The sequence below is a fragment of the Electrophorus electricus genome, chromosome 1, assembly GCF_041902795.1.
Source record: "Electrophorus electricus isolate QZ-2024a chromosome 1, ASM4190279v1, whole genome shotgun sequence".
In the NCBI taxonomy this organism is placed as follows: Eukaryota; Metazoa; Chordata; class Actinopteri; order Gymnotiformes; family Gymnotidae; genus Electrophorus; species Electrophorus electricus.
Window position 1 is genome coordinate 2,135,736 of NC_137497.1, and position 18,786 is coordinate 2,154,521.

The following is an 18,786-nucleotide window of genomic DNA, read 5'->3' on the forward strand; positions in this document are numbered from 1 at the left end:
GTCCACCTTCTCTTTGTATTTCTGTAAAACCTGCACAAAACGCTCAGTGCATTTCCTCCCACACCTTCTCGGTGCTTCTCATCTAATCATCCACAGCAGGGACATCCATTTGAGTTGGAGTCCAGGAGAATGATAACTGAGGATACATTCAAAGGGAGTCATACTGGTGATCAAACTGCTAAGTGAATTCTGCGACATTTCTGCCCATATGAGACATTTGGACCAGTCCATAGGATGGTTGAAACAATAAATTCTTATGAACTTTCCCACCTCCCGATTCATTCTCTAACATCGGCCGTTAGACTGGGGAGGATAGCTTGATATAAGACTTATGGTCACTCCCAAGTGTTCAAAAAATGCAGACCAAAATGCAGACTGGGAGTAAAAAAACAGTCTTATATAATCCAATAATCAGGACATACAGGTGAGTTCAATATTGTGGTGACACTGATCTGATTGGACGCCTCCAATTGGTTGAGTCGTTGACTGGGTGATGAACAGGTTGCTGGGTATTGTAGTCTGTCAGGGGATTTGGCATTATGATATTCAGTGATTTGAAAAGCAGTGGGCAGACAGGAAAATGGGATGAAGCAAATTCCCTGTAAGAACTGATCTATTTCTGTGAGGATGGTGGTGTGTCCAAAAGATTCAGGCAGGACTGTGGTGAAATCAATCGCTATGTATGTCCAGGGTCATTCAGGTACTGGGAGGGGCATGAGCTTCCCTGCAGGGGGTCTTACATTGGGAGAAAATAGAGCAAGAACAGATGTATCTAAGAACATCATTGGACAGTGACCCCCACCAACACTGGTTAGACAGCAGTTGCAGTGTGCGGGTCTCCGCTGGGTGACCAGTTGTCAGAGATGAGTGTGGCCAGGTTAACAAGCCAGTGTCTCCACTCTTCCAGAACTAGTTTCATAGCTAGAAGCTCTTTCTCCCCAATGCCATAGTTGCACTCTGCCGGTATGAGTTTGTGAGAATAAAAATCCACAGGGTGCAACTTGGAATTTTCAGCTCTCTGAGAAAGCACCGTCCCTACACCAACTTCAAAGGCATCTACTTCTACAACAAAGGGGGCCAGGGGATCTAGGTGTTTTAGAACAGGTGCCCTAGTGAACCCTTTCTCAAGTTTGTTGAAGGCCTGTTCAGTCTCACGAGTCCAACGTAGTTTTACGGTATCCCCTTTAAGAAGAGCAGTAAGAAGGGTTGCCATGCAACTGATATTCCTAATGAAGCAATGATAGGAGTTGGTGAAACCTAGGAAACTGTAATCTTTTTATTGTAGTGGGTACTGGCCACTAGAAAATATCCTCAATCTTCCTATTGTCCATTGTTATACCATTATGACTGATCTCATAGCCTAGAAACAAAATGGATTGACATTGGAATTCGCATTTCTCCTCTTTAACAAATAGCTGGTTATCAATCAAACACTGTAGTACTGAACCTACGTGTTGGATGTGGGATGTGAGGTCTGGGGAATAAATAAGAATATCATCTTTATATGCGGTGACAAATTTTCATCATTTATGAATGCCTGGAACACAGAAGGCGCGACACTAAAGCCATACGGCCTAACTCTGTACACATAATGCCCCCTAGTTGTGACAAAGGCTGTCTTCCACTCATCTCCCTCCTTAATCCTAATTAAATTGTAGGCACTTCTTAAATCCAGTTTAGTAAAATAATGCGTCCCTGAGTTGTTCCAAGGCATTATGTATGAGAGGTAATGGGTAAGTGTAAGTAGCCACGCCTATGGAGCTTTACCATTAAGTGTGGTGTATCAGTATATCGGAATAAAATATACGAAACCATGATGTCTTTAGTTAAAGAACAAATCAGAACTTCAAATGAAATTATATTACCAGAATGTAATTACCAGGAGAGTGTACACTTTCTAATGTCAAGATTGTAAAAAAAATCTTAATTAAATAAAACTTTTAAAAGAAATTGCAGTTACAAAAGGTTGCTTTCCTGTGTAGTGTGTAATTTATAGATATAGTATATAATTTATTTTCTATCACTCAGACAACCCATGATGTCTTTAGTTATCAGAAAATATCAGAACCTAAATGGAAATTAAAATTACCAGAATGTAAATGTACACTTTCTAATGAGATTCTAAAAATATTAATTAATTATAACTATAATGTGAAATTGTAATTACAAAAGGTTGTTTTCCTGTGTAGTGTGTAATTTATAGATATTGTACATCAATTTTATACCACTGAGTTTTTATGCTATTTTTTCTGTCTTCTGCTTTTTGTTATACTAATATTTTTCTACTATGTAAAATAGAATTGAATTAAGTGCATCACAGATATATATCATTGTGTTAATTTTATATACCGATCACAGATTAGTCTGTGGTGAAAGCCACACCTCCTCCATATAGATCAGCAGACCTTAATCTGACACAGAGTTCCTCTTTGTCTGGGCTCTGATAAGATACAACAATGGCTTTCTGTTCAATTCTGACTCTGCTGCTCTGTGGTGTAGGTAAGTAGTGTTCATTCAGGATATTATTCAACTGTAAGAAAAACCCTGAACTGTATTATAAGCTTTGCTTGGTCGTTTCATACATGTGAGATTTCTAATCATTCTTATTTTCTAAGATTTCTGTATGATGGTTAGGCTGAAATGTTACACAGTTGGCCAGTCTTATATAAAGTTTAGATTTTAAGTCTAATGTTTTGTAGTACTAAGCTTTCTTACTAAGATTACTGTTAACCAATATTGATCTTTTTGTTATAGATGTATGGACCTTTTTTAACAGATGCAAACGATAAAGAATGGTTTGACGACAATCATGTTTCATCAGTGTTTGATCAGCAGTGTTTCATCAACAGGGATTGATCTGCAGGGTTTATTTAGCAGTGCTAAACTGTCATTGTGGGTTGCAGGTTTGTTTCCAGTGTCTCTGTACTCTCAAAACACTCAGATAGCAGAACCTGGTGTTGATGTCACTATGTGGTGCCAACACAGCCTGCATGGCTCAGGTTCCATATTCTGGATCAAACAGACGAGTAACTCTGTACCACAAAGTGTTGCATGTAAAAATCACAAATCTAAAAACTGTTACTTCTTCACTCCAAACAATCAAACTGTGATGTCTGTGAATGACAAGAATGCCTCTCTCACCATCACTGGTTGAGGACTGTATTACTGCAGTTTGCTGCTAAATGATAAAATAACCTTTAGCAACACAACATATTTACATGTCAAAGGTAATAATCTAATCTGAGGATATTTCATTACTCATGTACTGCATTTATTGAACCACCTGAGTTAACCAGGAACATTGCCATTGTTTTTAAATAACACACTGGTCAAACCACTGCAGACCTAAACATGTTTGAAACACACATTTTGTTAGGTTTTAAATATTTAAGGCATATTTATGCAAATAGCAAAGAAGAACATTGCATTTTACCATATTAGATTATTCAGCCTGTAAAAATATTGATTCATTTTGTAGACAGAAATGAAACACCTGAGAGCATCAACATAACTAAAGAAGGTTTGCCATTTCTCTTTTCCTAGTTTGCATGCTTGTCCTGTTCTTGGATTAGTAGACAGTTGGTTTTACACTCAGTCACCAGATTGTAGGATTGATGTGCATTTCCCATTGTATATCCTTGTTGTTTTCTGTGTATATCTGTGTATCAATTGAACTTAATGGGCAAAACTTGCTGACTTAAATGTAATAATGTTCTCATTTTTTCTAAGGTGACTGTGTGGGTTTATTCACTCTCACTGTGGCGTTTGGTGCAGCGATAGTGATTCTCCTCAGTTCCCTTCTTATCATCTATAACAAACAGAAGAACGGAAAAGACATGAAGGGTAAAGTATTGCCTTATAAAGCTCAGCTAATTTAGACATAACAAGGCCTACACGTTATTGTATTTTGAATTCTTAAAATTAAATTATTTCTTTTTAAAAAAGATATTTGACCCATTCATCACTATCATGTTCTGGGAAAAAAATAGACATACAGTTTATATAGAGACAGAATTTACTGAAATAGGAAAGCATTTTGTAAACACAGAACACAGAAAAAAGTAAACACAGAACAACAACCACCCTGCACATACACTCACTGACAACTTCATCGGCTGTGCCTGTCTTCTTATTGTAGCATCTCAGCCTCCCTTAAGCCCATAACTGTTCAGTTTCTGACCACTGCTAGTGGATATTATTTGGGTGGCAAATCATTCTCAACTCAGCAGTGACACTAACACACTAGAGTCATGGTAGGGTGTGCTGGTATGTGTGTATCAGACACAGCAGTGACACTAACATGGTAGAGTCATGGTAGGGTGTGCTGGTATGTGTGTATCAGACACAGTAGTGACACTAACATGGTAGATTCATGGTAGGGTGTGCTGGTATGAGTGTATCAGACACAGTAGTGACACTAACATGGTAGAGTCATGGTAGGGTGTGCTGGTATAAGTGTATCAGACAAAGCATTGACAATGTCATGGTAGAGTCATGGTAGGGAGTGCTGGTATGAGTGTATCAGACACAGTAGTGACACTAACATGGTAGAGTCATGGTAGGGTGTGCTGGTATGTGTGTATCAGACACAGTAATGACACTAACATGGTAGAGTCATGGTAGGGTGTGCTGGTATGTGTGTATCAGACACAGTAATGACACTAACATGGTAGAGTCATGGTAGGGTGTGCTGGTATGAGTGTATCAGACAAAGCATTGACAATGTCATGGTAGAGTCATGGTAGGGAGTGCTGGTATGAGTGTATCAGACACAGCAGTGACACTGACATGGTAGAGTCATGGTAGGGAGTGCTGGTATGAGTCTATCAGACACAGCAGTGACACTAACATGGTAGAGTCATGGTAGGGTGTGCTGGTATGAGTGTATCAGACACAGTAGTGACACTAACATGGTAGAGTCATGGTAGGGTGTGCTGGTATGAGTGTATCAGACACAGTAGTGACACTGACATGGTAGAGTCATGGTAGAGTGTGCTGGTATGAGTGTATCTGACACAGTAGTGACACTAACATGGTAGAGTCATGGTAGGGTGTGCTGGTATGAGTGTATCAGACACAGTAGTGACACTGACATGGTAGAGTCATGGTAGGGTGTGCTGGTATGAGTGTATCTGACACAGTAGTGACACTGACATGGTAGAGTCATGGTAGAGTGTGCTGGTATGAGTGTATCTGACACAGTAGTGACACTAACATGGTAGAGTCATGGTAGGGTGTGCTGGTATGAGTGTATCAGACACAGTAGTGACACTAACATGGTAGAGTCATGGTAGGGTGTGCTGGTATGAGTGTATCAGACACAGTAGTGACACTGACATGGTAGAGTCATGGTAGGGTGTGCTGGTATGAGTGTATCAGACACAGTAGTGACACTGACATGGTAGAGTCATAGTAGGGTGTGCTGGTATGAGTGTATCAGACACAGTAGTGACACTGACATGGTAGAGTCATGGTAGGGTGTGCTGGTATGAGTGTATCAGACACAGTAGTGACACTAACATGGTAGAGTCATGGTAGGGTGTGCTGGTATGAGTGTATCAGACAAAGCATTGACAATGTCATGGTAGAGTCATGGTAGGGTGTGCTGGTATGTCAGACACAGCAGTGCTCCTGAAATTTTTCAACATGTTCATATAAGTTCTGGGTTGAAAGTGGTCCACCACTTAAAATATCCTGACAACATTGGTTCGGTGGGCAGAAACTGACCAATGATGAAGAGCTAAAGTGTGACTGAAACAAGTGCAGTATGATGATAGTCATAAACTGTACACAAAGTTTTTTCTCAGTAAAGTTTAGTGAAGTAATAAGATTTGTCTGGAAAGAAATTTAATCCAGGTGGAATTTGCTTATTGAAAAATAAATAATTTATTTTAAATTTAATTCTGCCTGTGTTTTGTTATGGGTAGAAAGCAACTGTCATTATATTGCCCTTACAAATAATATATACTTTTGAAATAATATATATGATAAAATACCTGGAAAACTACATTTTTATGTTTCATTTTTATAGTAAAACAATTTTTCATTGTCACATATTACAACAGATGGTAACCTTGACATCCTACGCACAAAACAGGTAAGTATGGGAATGTTAATTTTATTTAATTTTAATTATTGTGCATTAGTTATTATATACCTTAATACATATCTTTCATGTGTGGACAGAAAACCTACATTATTCATGAGCATTTTTAGTCCAGGTTCTGGCAGGGAATGAAAAAAACAAAAAAGCAACCAGTATGATCTAATGGGTAAGCTGGTTTCATGAGAAGTACATAGGAAGCATAGGCTGTATATACTGTCTGTGATGTAAACGTTTAAAATATTATAAAAGCAATTTCATTAAAAGCTCCAGCCATGTTAGGATTTAAATGCAACATCAAGCTTCAGATATGTTATAAAGCCTTTGGAGAAGGCGGGGGGTGGGGGGTATTGTTTTATCACTTCTGACTATCATCCACTGCACTGTTGCAGGAGCAACAGCATGACCTGATGAACTACATTACCCACAAAACCCACACATCAGGGACACATAGAGAAGAGGTGCATACCCATGTTATAAATTATTCTACCAGACTAACAGTAGCTTAGCATGTTGATGTAACATAATATTCATTACTGAACAGTAATGTGGATGTTTATGTGTTGGTTGTGCTTTGGTAAACAACACAAACTAAAATAGAATGTCATGGAGGAGGTAAAGGTGTATTGCTCTTTAGGAATTACAAATATGTAATGCCAAAGTAAAATTTGAAATTTGTTTATTGAGCTGTAAATCCATGAGGTAGGATATTCATGTGGACATGTTTGGATCAACAGTCCTATAAAATCAACATGTAAACTGAATTAGGTGAGTCTTAAAATAGGGTCTCTAAAATATAACATTGTTTTCATAATGATAGGCGAGACTGTACGACTATGTTCTAAAGTTTGGCAACTTTTCAAGCTGAGTATATTGTATTTCGAGTTGAGTAAACTTTTTACGAGTATAACTGTACATGTTCACACACCAGTGTTACCATACGAAGGACCACATTTGTACACAAATGATAACAAGCTTACAGCTTTCAAAACACAAACTCACTGTAGTGTTTGAAAGTTATGTGCTATGAGAAATTATATTAGGCTATTATTACATGTGAGTAAATCTGCTCAATTTCTATGAAATATGGCATGTGACAGAATACAGTCATTCATCTGTTATGCTGACTGTTGACATTTTGAAACATTTTTTAAAAATGTATTTTTCTTCTGTAAATTGATTTATTTCTGAATTAAACATGAAAAATATGGAACACTCATGGTTTTATCAATTGGCATTTGAGTGGATTGTAAAGAGCAATCAGATGAAGAAATTCCAAAAATATATTTGGTTGACAATCGAAGAAGCAAAAGCGTGTGCTTTGGGAAGCAGTTCTATACAGGTGAGGCCACCTGAAGGAGATCAGGCTTATAAGCACTGATTAATTCCCAGCTCATGACCTCTCTCTGGTGGCAGAAAGCTGGCGTTGCAAGCCACCCGTATTTTACCACTTCAGTTCAGGTGCAACGGGCAGAGTAACATGGAGTGATGACAACAGTTCACTCAGGGACATCTGGTAAATAAGACTAGAATACTGGTTATACTGTAAAGCCTTTATTTAAACCCCCCCCCCCACAAACTAACAAAAAAATGATAGTGGAATCAACCCAATGAGGCAAAGAAGCATGCAAGTGTGAGGGTCAGTGACATTTATTAAGGCCAAATCCATAATAATGTACAGGAGGACAGACCAGGGTCAAATAGCCAGACATGACACTTAACACACAACACTGGGACATCAAACAATGATCAACAAAGCTGACAGAAAACACGGGGTATGTACACACACAGTTAACAAGGGGAATATAGAAACAGCTATAACAAATCAAGGACTGGGGAAAATAAAACAAAATGTGGAACTAGGGAACACACAGCTCCAGAAAAGGGAAATTGTGACACACATTTCCTCTGTTATGTTATTGTTTAACTCAGCTAACGCTCCTCAGATACCATCTAGCATTAAAATGCTAGCAGACATCAGGCCGTCCTCATTTGAGTGCATATTTTCAAGATGTGCCCTCCGGTCGCTAGTGCCGCAATGACAGGCTAACTGTAGCTTGCATATAACCTTATCACAAGGTTGTAGAATTTTGCCACCCAGGAACCAAAATATAATGGAATGCAAATCAGTCTTTCTGCATCTAAGTTGTGAACTCTGTCTTTCGTGAAACTCTCCTTTCTGTTGTGAACTCTGTCTCCTCCAAGCAAAAACAAAAACAAATCAGGCCCATTCAACTTAGACAGAACCAGGGTTTGCTTGAGTGTTGGGCCTTAACTCTAACCACTCTACACCACAAAATATCACAAAGTACTTTTTCTCTCTCACAAAATCCATCAGGACAAGAACAAAAGACAAACAACTAAAAGATGGGAAACACATGGGAACACTGCCTGCAATAGGAAGAGAATGATCTTCTCCTTTCTTCTCTCAAAGCTTCACAAACAGAGTGGCCTGTACAAAGCTGTTATATAGGAGTGTGACCTCCTGTGGGTGATCAGGATAACAAGGCTAAACGGCATGTGGGTTGGTGCTGGCGGAAGGTTGGTGCTGCAAGCCGCCTGTTACATTTTTCTTGAAATTCTTACACTGGTAATGCAAATAAAATTATATTTCAAATTGAAGGAATGTATGCTATGTCATTCAAGCACCATAGCCTGTGACACCCTGTCACATGGTAATTCAGAGGGATTTATGGAAGTGATTCTCCCAGTCACATGGTAATCCAGAGGGATTTATGGAATTTACTCATATACTCTATACCAGACAGTGGTATACAGTGTCATGTTCTATCAGACAGTGGTATACAGTGACATGCTCTATCAGACAGTGGTATACAGTGTCATGTTCTATCAGACAGTGGTATACAGTGTTATGCTCTATCAGACAGTGGTATACAGTGACATGTTCTATCAGACAGTGGTATACAGTCTCATGCTCTATCAGACAGTGGTATACAGTGATGTTCTATCAGACAGTGGTATACAGTGTCATGTTCTATCAGACAGTGGTATAAATTTACATGTTCTATCAGACAGTGGTATACAGTGACATGCTCTATCAGACAGTGGTATACAGTGACATGTTCTATCAGACAGTGGTATACAGTGTCATGCTCTATCAGACAGTGGTATACAGTGTCATGCTCTATCAGACAGTGGTATAACATTGACATGCTCTATCAGACAGTGGTATACAGTGATGTTCTATCAGACAGTGGTATACAGTGTCATGTTCTATCAGACAGTGGTATACAGTGTCATGCTCTATCAGACAGTGGTATATGTCACAGAATGCTCCCCTCTCCTTTAGTCACGTGGTATGGGCCACCGTGTGCAGTGGGACTTAATCGTCTTGTTTGTAACCACGCCTTTGTACTTAGCACACACCTGCACATGGTTTAGTCTGGTAATGCCTGTGTGTGCTTAAACTGCTGTGGGAGTGTGCTTCATTGTCAGTTATTGATCATGTTCATGTTCGTGTTAATGTTTATGATCATGTTGTCTTTGTTAAATGCTTACATCGTTAATGTTAGTTGTATGTGTAGTCATGTTAACCATTTACGTTGTATGTGAGTGCCTTTGTCTTCTGTGTTTTTCAATAAATGTCTGTCTCCGTCCAGAGAGTCTGTACATCCCGCTCCTTGCCCTGCGGCACTCGAACCGTTACAGTATACAGTGTCATGCTCTATCAGACAGTGGTATAACATTGACATGCTCTATCAGACAGTGGTATAACATTGACATGCTCTATCAGACAGTGGTATACATTGACATGCTCTATCAGACAGTGGGATAACATTGACATGCTCTATCAGACAGTGGTATACATTGTCATGCTCTATCAGACAGTGGTATACAGTGTCATGTTCTATGCTGTGGTGTGGTGGGGATGTGGTCTGAAAGTGAGGGATCCTAACAGACTGAACAGGCTTGTCAAGAAAGTTAGCTCTGTCATAGGAGGTGGAACTGCTCTGGGCCTACAATGTAGTGTACAATATAAATAAATGCTCTTCGTCCCCAGCCTGGTTGGTTCTATGATCTCACCATCCTGAACCCCCATCCATGAGTAAGATAGTACTGTAATGACACAAATGAAACAATATTTACACATTTATTTTTTATTATTAGAATAATAATTTCAAAAGGCTTTTGATGGGGAGTATACCAGTCTACTGTAAGAACTAAAATAAATGCAGTTTACAGTCATACAGAATTCAGTTATGTAACAGACCTAAACCTTACTGAATTTCTTTTTTCAGTTTTTTTTCACAGATACAATGACCTCACAATTTAAAACAATAACAGAAAAAGACAATCCAGTGCTTTTATGGACCTGTTTTCAAAAGGGCACTAGAGGACACCAAATGTTCACTCATGAAAATTAAAACACAATGTCACAAGCTTGCTGTGAGACACTGTGCACAAGGTACAAGGTTGATTGCTTGATGATTCAGTCTACAAGACTTTATCTGAAGTGTTTTTATATATTTTTTTCTTTTCAGATGGTATTGTGGTTTTACTGTTAAGAACAGTGCTCTTAACTGACTCAACAGTTTTTACTGGGCATAATATTCTACACTATGCACCTTGTTCTGAATGAGTGCTCAGACACTATGATTCATAAATTCATAATATATAAATATTTGCTTATAACTACACTCTGACCTGAGTTTAAAATCTTTATCAGCATCCTTAGTTATTATTAGAGCTTATGTTACTGTAGTATTTATATATACTGATGTTTTTTAACTAACATTTTGAATAAATATATTGGTGCTAATTAACCATTCACACCATCCAAAAACTTTTTGCCCTTTATTCTAAATGTGCTAATAGAGAATAGTGAATAATGAATCATCTTAATAGTTTTGGCAAGTTTTACTGGCAGAACATTTCTGTGTGCCAGTTCCTATAATAATGACCCCTGTCCTCTCTTCCTTTGAGTGCAGGAACCCACTGGTTGTGTTATCTGTCAAGGAGCAGATAGACTTGTAAGTGTCAGGTGCTAGGGACAGTTATAGCTGTGTCTCATCTGCATACCAGTGAAAGCCAAAATTATATTTACTGATTAATTACACAAGTTAGGACAAGCATATGTAAATTAAACAATAAATGGACCAGAATCAGTTCTTGTGGATATAGTGTTAACAATCACTGTGTGCACGTGTAACACTTTTAACTTTCATGGTTCTCTATTTCAGTGTTCTTCAAGATTTTACTTCACTATATTGTAAAATTGTAATTCTTTATGAATGTAATGTGCGTTTATACTTTTAATTTTTTATTACGTTATAAAAAAATTGGCACCTGTTACAAGTGTTACGTGGGTTCAACTGCAACATTTTCTGAGCGTTACTGTGACACTGATATTTGAATAAAATTTCCGCAAAGACTCCTGATGTTCAAATGTAAGTTCACTTCGAGAACAATATCTTTCACTTTCTTTCTGTACCGTGTACAAGACGTCCTGCTCTGTTTTTGCTGCCTTGCTTGGTTGGTTTTGTCTCTGAAGCTGCTTAACTTGTTCTATCGTTCTCCAGGGACAGGTGTTGTGTATTTGAACTTAAACCCACTGGGACTCCTGCTACACCTCCTACTACCACACTCTCGCTCTTGGGCCATCGTGCCTGCTCCGTGACTTGAGTTAAACTTTAAATTAAAGGCGAAATCATGTCTTAACTAAGAGGATGGACCAGAAAATAACGTTAAAGAGAGCCCTACTTATTCTCGCCGTTAGCATTCACTGGGCATCTGGAGGCAAGTTCAGTGATTATCATATTTTTACATTGTAACAAATGATCATGGTTGTATTCTGCTGCGTTTTTGTCGTTGATTGGATCAAAAATATTTTAACCCATCACCAATTCATTGAAATATTACGCTTGCCCGGTTCGGAATAATACGCTATCCGCGCTTAACAAAAGCTCTGTGCGCGCCTGCATCGTGCATTACGGTAACCCGTTTGTGAAATGACGTAGGGGGATACCTCTCGCGCATTTATTGAGACTCTAAATGAAATGTGTTCAACAGATTAACTAATAAACATCTTACTAAGGCCTAATGCACAAAATACATTTGTAGGAAATTCAAAAATCTACTTATTTTCATTTAAATCCGCTACATAAAGATCACTTAGCTATACGTGATTAAGATTTCCTAATGTTTTTTACTGAGACAGTAGACAAATTACATCACCTCAGTATAGTTTATTTTAAAATTCCATAAAAACACAAATCAAATTACCAATTCACTTCATTATCTTGTTGGAAAAAACTTTCCAACATATTCACAGAATGACATTGAAGTATTTTTATTATAGGAATTTGTATTGGGATGGCAAAATCCTGTTAAATGTCTATTTGGACTATTTTGTATATCATATTTTAAGATGTATAAAACTGTTATCAGATCACTCCACTATATTCTTGATTATACATTTTCTCATGTACCCATGGTATGACTTTCAATAACCTTTACTGTAGAAACTCACATAAAATGTCTAACTGGATCACTAAATTGAAACTTTTTGAAATGTTATCAAACAAACAAATCAAACTGTTATCAAATAACTACACAATATTCTTGAAATACACTTCCTCCTGTACCCATGATACTACTTTTGGACATTTTTACTGTATGACAGTATGGCAGAGTGACTCTTTACCTCCAGGTCTGTAGTGATGTTATAACAGTATGACAGAGTGACCCTTTACTAGCAGATGTGTCAAGAGAAGATGTTTTTCACCTGCAAGACCTGGGTTTGAGACCTGTTTTTGTTACTGTCAGGGATGGGTGGAGTGGGAACAGAATTTCATCTCCATACAGCTTTGTAGATCTATTTAAACTTTAATGGGAAACCGAACAACATTCTGTTCATTCTGTTGTTTTTTCTGCATTCTCTCTGAACCAAAAGTTTGTAACTGCTCCACTCTTTAACTCATGAGCATTAGACCTCACTCCCTGTAAGTATAACCCTGACCATTTATGGTCAATTCAAGCACATATACTCTTTAATCTTTACAGGCTGTCCTAAGGCCAATCGTCGTAAAAGAAGCGCAGATGAAGGAAGTAACTGTGCAGAATCTGGTAAATATGCATCTCCTCACATACACATAATGCCTCAGGGTGTCTTGTATTGTCCTGGTCATAGGACTGGTCACTGTCCTCATCCCACTCATCCCCCAACATCCCTTACACCTTCATACCCCACCCATCTCTTGACAACCTTCACACCATCCTCAACCCACCCATTCCCTGATATTCCCAACACCATCCCCACCCCACACATTTGTCCTTTATCCCTGTCTCTACTCTGTTCCCTTGTACCCCAGCAGTAGGCTGAGAATGTTTTGGATTAAACTATATGTATGTCCATACTCACAGCATTACTGCTATGTTAACAGACATTTTATTCCAATTCCCATGGAATACTGTAAAGCTTGTCCTGATCCCCATCATTACAGCTTAAATATTTGGAATATTTGGAAACCTTAATTGCAGCATGCAAGTTTTGTTGCACTCTTAATACGTGTGTTCCTATTTGAAATGTGTTGGTGTTTTAATTACAAATGTGACGTCGGCAGGGAGGGAGAGAGATGTGAGTGCAAGTGCAGAGTGTTTTTGTTCTCCATAATGGAATAAAGAAACAAAACAGAACATGGTAATGAGACGTCTAAATACAGCAATAATAAAAAACTGCTGGTAGGCGCTGACACAGCAGAGCAGCTGGTAAATGCTTTGTTGTGAACCTGAGAGTCTCTTTGCAGCCTTCTGTGACTTCAGATAAAGTAGTAACTTTACTGATCTTTACTTTGCTGCATTTCTGTAAGTTTAATGGAATTTTTGGATTTATCTCTATTTAGTGTAGACAAGCCTCAGTATGCAGAGTCAGCAATATTCAGTAGTCAGCAGTCTTGCGACACAAGTTTTGAGCTGTGATTGCTATTTAGTCCGTAATTCACAGTATCTTGGTATATTTTGCCCCATATTGTATTATAGTGTAAAATGAATGTTTTCCTTAGCTCGTTAATGATTAACTAATGATTGTCTGGAGTGTAGCTCATTAATGCTAATTTATTCAGCAGGCAGGTACAGCTGTCAGTAAATCAGATAAAGTGCCTGCATGTTGGAGGTTTATCATTTACTTGCAAGATTAAGCACTGTTGGTAAAACAGAATTAAGAAGAATTTGAAAAGAAATAAAATGTCAGTTTAACATGATTTGATGTTTTTGTTTTTTGTCAGCCCTTTGCATTCAAAAAATGCTAATTTACGTGATTCTTTAAACTTTTACAGGTTCCCATTCTCTGCATTACTTCTACACTGCAGTCACACCAGGAATAAATTTCCCAGAGTACACTGCTGTTGGTCTGGTGGATGGTGAGCAGTTTATGTATTATGACAGTAACATCAGGAAAACGATCCCAAAGACAGCGTGGATAAAGAAGGTTGATGCTGAAGATCCAGACTACTGGAACAGAAACACACAGAATTCAAAGGGTTCTCAGGAGAGCTTCAAAGTCAACATTGGTACATTAATGGAACGCTTCAATCAGACTAAAGGTGAGGATGAACACACTCAGTACATGAATGACTAAACTCCACACAGCAGGTCCTAACATTCATTACTTGTGTAACGGTGAGGAGTGTAACACATGAGCAATACACCATGACTAGGAAAATACTTTTAATTATAAAAAGCCTTTAATATCCATTTGTATGGTTAAATGCAGATTATTATAAATGTTTAGATGTATTCCAAAAAGATCAAATATTTTGAATAGATGATTACATATTTTTACATTAACCTTTTGTGTATTAAATACCTGTGGCATTAGCAGTGTATCACTTGTGTATTTCAGGTAGTTTGGCTTTAAGCAATATAAGTGAAAAACAGTAACATAATTTAGAAAAGACTAACTAAAGCAAACCTAAATGTGTTTCAGTATTACAGATTTCCAAATATAAAAACTTAGCTAGTGCTGAAGTGCTGATCATAGAGTGGAAAAAGCCAGACAGTGAAACCCTAGACTCTGAAATGCTGCCACCTGGTGGATAATATCGAATCTGCAATTTTATGTGTAAACCTGCACACAGTCTGCAACACACAGTATAAACAGCAATCTCTCACACACAATATTTTACATTTTTGGTATTAGACTAAGAAGAGATATGGCCTAATGAGGTACTGGTATTGGTCTAATGGGGTACTGGTATGGGTCTAATGAGGTACTGGTATTGGTCTAATTAGTTACTGGTATGGGTCTAATGAGGTACTGGTATTGGTCTAATTAGTTACTGGTATGGGTCTAATGAGGTACTGGTATGGGTCTAATGAGGTACTGGTATGGGTCTAATGGGGTACTGGTATGGGTCTAATGAGGTACTGGTATTGGTCTAATGGGGTACTGGTATGGGTCTAATGAGGTACTGGTATTGGTCTAATTAGTTACTGGTATGGGTCTAATGAGGTACTGGTATGGGTCTAATGAGGTACTGGTATGGGTCTAATGAGGTACTGGTATTGGTCTAATGGGGTACTGGTATGGGTCTAATGAGGTACTGGTATTGGTCTAATTAGATACTGGTATGGGTCTAATGAGGTAGAGTGGTGTGGCATCACAGCACCAAGCAGGCAGGGCAAGACATAGAGAAAAGAAAACAATTATATATTCCAGTTTATGATTGTTTACATAAATGACAATGAGCAAATTACACAACATGTATGTATGAGTAGTGTAATCTCATGTGAAACCAGAATGTTTCATTTTCATGTTTAAATTGCTAAACTGATTAGTGAGGATTCTTTCAGACTTGCCTACTGTTGTGTTTTCTGAAATTCTCCTTTCATGCCTGAATGCTTGGCTAATTACTAGACCTTTTTTACAGTACACGCTATACTGAGAGGGTGACTGATAACATTAGTGAATCAGCTATTAAGAAACAATTCATACAATATTAATTAACTTTACATATATTACATAGTTATTTCAGTAACATATAACCTGTTGGTGTAGTTAAGAAGTATGTTGGCTGGACATAGCTAATACTGAGTGAAGTATAAGTTGTTAATACAGTCAAATATAATTATGGGAAACTCAAAGGACTGTTGAAGTGTTAATATGTAAAGTATTACAGAATCAGACAGACAAAGCTGGAGGGGCTTAATGTTCATTTAAAGCTCTTTATTAAATAAAGGAAACACAGTTATGCCAGCCTTAAGATGGGATATGCAAATGAGATGGATCAGCAGCTAATCTAATTGGCCAGTGAGCCAGTCACAGAACACCAGCTGCTTTTATTAACACTGGTGTTTTATTATAGGAGGACAGTTTGTGCTTGGCAGTTTCTGTGTGTTGGTTTGCCATTTGCGTTCCAGTTCCTACTCCGTTACCTAGGTGTCAGTTAGGGAGGACAAAGGTCAACATGTGCCTCCTCTGGGACAAAAACAATCTCAGACGTCAGGTCTGTCAGTGTCTCACGTTATTGCAGAAAGCACATTTAGTCTACCTCACTTTCAAACGTTTGAAAAGTGGAGCTGGTGTGCTAAAGGAACACAGACTGCATTCCACATGTCAGACATGCGCGAGGACTTAACGATGTGCCAGAAACACCAAACTCAGAGACACACACCAGTACACACTACTGTGAGTCAAAGTGCTTTATTTCCACAGCGCACTAATCCCACTAGACACCATCTTTTTATCTGAGAGCTGAGCGTTTATGCTCCTCCATGAATCTGTAGTAACTCTGTGATTAGTGGATGGGCTCCCAGTACCTCCCTCCACAGTACACAACCATCATTTTATAAAAATAACAAGACTTTTAAATAAATAATAATTCTGGCCAAATCTAAGAGCCAGGAGAAATCACACTGTTTAAAAACAAAATCACAAGGATGCTGTGAGCAAGAAGTTTGGGCGTACATTTTACCGTCCTCCAAACTTTGAAGGGGACATGTCCCCGTCCCCCCACTATGTTCACTGTATTTCCCTCTACTCATCCAGCATGGAGGAAACGCTGTACAGCACTCGAAACAAAGAACTCCGTCCGTTTAGTTTTCGAGATGTTTATCAGCCGTCTTGTTCTGTTTGACTTTCTCTCAGTGTTGTCTTGCCGTACTCTCACTAGTGTTTACCTACTTGGCACCGTGATGTGGCACACCTTGCTTTCAAAATCCATCACATGAACAATCCCTAAAGCCCATTTAACACCAGACACGATAACCGTTAGCAACACGTATTGATCAGCGTAGCCGCTTCCAACAGCTGCAGTAATGATCACAGCAAGCAGAAAAACACACTTGGAGTTTATTTCTCCATCTGCTGCACAGCAAACCCGCAGCTCCTCCCTGGAAACAACAGAATGAAGGATCCCTGCTGTACCATACAATGGAGGCCCCTAGTCAAAACAGAAGATAGGCAGCTTTAGTCTAAACTTTGTTCAGCAGTAGTGGGCTACACTTGTTCAGTTCCCAGTGGAATCACTCAGTGTCCTACACATCCTAAAGTAGTTTTAATGACGATCTTCATCCAGTCCCAACTCGTGAACAAGGCGGTGGAGGCTCCTTGTGTCTAAGGAGTGTGATGGTGTTGGGAAGGCAGTGTGATGTGAGTGTGGTTGAGGAGTGTGATGGTGTCGGAGGGGGAGTGTGACGTGAGTGTGGTTGAGGAGAGTGATGGTATCAGGGAGGGAGTGTGATGTGAATGTCGTTGAGGAGAGTCTTTATTCTCCAGAACACAAACACAAACCAAAGGTTCCAGCGTCAGGTGGTAAAACCAGGCAACAGAACTAAACTGAAGCAAGTTCACTGACAGTGAGGCTCGTAGTGCAGCGGTGGGAGAGATCAGCTGCTCTGTGGAGTCGCCTTCTCAGACGCTCTGGATGAGCAGCTGCTCTGGAGGAGAGACCCAAACAAGTCACAGGCGCTCATGTTTATTAATCAGAGAACAGTAATGGAAGACGCTCTAGTTACGTAGTGTAAGAAGAAGTCTAGCAGTGGTCACGGCACAGTGACCTGTACTGTTGACCTCTTCTACACTCAAATGTTGTCTATGTTAGGTTTAATTCTGAGGTAAAAGTAAAGACATTTTAAACGACCCATTATGTGAAAACAGAATGTGAACAACGACCTCCATGCCTTAGCCAAACCACACTAATCACGTCCGGTGGAAACAGCGAGTGTGTTGGGGCGACTGCGACTGTCCACGTATGCCGCACAGATGCTGGTATAAAACGGGCTCATGGCGCACACACACTGATAAACGCTCACTTCTCCTTGTCTCTGGCACACACTGATAAACGCTCACATCTCCTCGTCTCTTAGGCACACACACTGATAAATGCTCACGTCTCCTCATTGGTCTGCTCTCCTCTCATCAGTCATTTCTAGTTGATGTTACTCTACGAACCTTGTTACTGGTCTTCATTGTTGTTTGTAAACATGTATGTTTTCTACTGTTTGTAAACTCATGTTTACATAACATAGTAAATGTTTATAAATGGTGCTCTTCACTTACCAGTGAGATGTTCTAGAGTTCTCCAGCTGTTTATGCTGATTTATAAACTACTGCACAAGTAGCACAAAACATGGAAACTCTATAAGCGTATCTGATAACCCACTTTATAGGAGTGTCTGATAATCCACCTAATAGGAGTGTGATAACCCACCTTATAGGAGTATCT

General features: G+C 38.9%; 1 long non-coding RNA gene and 1 pseudogene across 3 annotated transcripts; both read left to right on the forward strand.

Annotated features, from left to right (window-relative positions):
• The first annotated feature begins 2,371 nt into the window (after window positions 1-2,371).
• On the forward strand, window positions 2,372-8,665 carry LOC118241389 (uncharacterized). Of its 3 annotated transcripts, none has more exons than XR_014124991.1 (6): window positions 2,372-2,499; window positions 2,755-2,903; window positions 3,479-3,520; window positions 3,730-3,843; window positions 6,066-6,097; window positions 6,496-7,867. It is a non-coding gene; the product is annotated as an uncharacterized LOC118241389 (long non-coding RNA). The 3 variants fall into 3 exon arrangements; XR_014124987.1 differs by adding an exon at window positions 8,442-8,665 and having other exon boundaries at window positions 2,434-2,903; window positions 6,496-6,564; XR_014124983.1 differs by having other exon boundaries at window positions 2,434-2,903.
• Window positions 8,666-11,721: 3,056 nt separating this feature from the next.
• The window catches only part of LOC113569366 (pre-mRNA-processing factor 17-like), a 34,234-nt pseudogene continuing 27,169 nt past the window's right edge, over window positions 11,722-18,786 (forward strand).